This window comes from Argopecten irradians, chromosome 11 (assembly GCF_041381155.1).
Source record: "Argopecten irradians isolate NY chromosome 11, Ai_NY, whole genome shotgun sequence".
NCBI classification, from domain to species: Eukaryota; Metazoa; Mollusca; class Bivalvia; order Pectinida; family Pectinidae; genus Argopecten; species Argopecten irradians.
Genome location: NC_091144.1, coordinates 35,660,066 through 35,660,555, shown reverse-complemented (window position 1 = coordinate 35,660,555; position 490 = coordinate 35,660,066).

Genomic DNA, 490 nt, shown 5'->3' with positions numbered 1-490 from the left:
GGTCGTACATTGTACCCGATTTGGTGTCCCACACCTTGCGGTAAAGTTAAAATTAGTCAGAAGCAGGTGATTTCTTTTCCATGCAATTTCTGACTGACTTTTTCGCTAAAACAGTAGCTCTTTCCATACGTACTTCACTGATTAGCGCTGATTCAGAGTCTATACGTGAGGTAATTAAAACATATTTGTGTATTCTTTTTATATTATGAAGCTTATGATGCCAATCATTTAATGTATATATTATATACTGCCTACTGGTACAGTACATGTTTCTGATCTTGGTAATTGCCGACAGACATTTCCGACTATTTAGCTCCACCCCTACATTAAAGCTAGCTACCATGCAACCTGACTAGCTACCAATCAACTGAACCACCCACTAGACTGGCCGTCACATGTACGCTTATTGTAACTGTGCTGTAAATGCATTCTTATTCTAACCAGAGCCATACATTATGATCTTCTAACTACATTTGTTTATTGCATATGT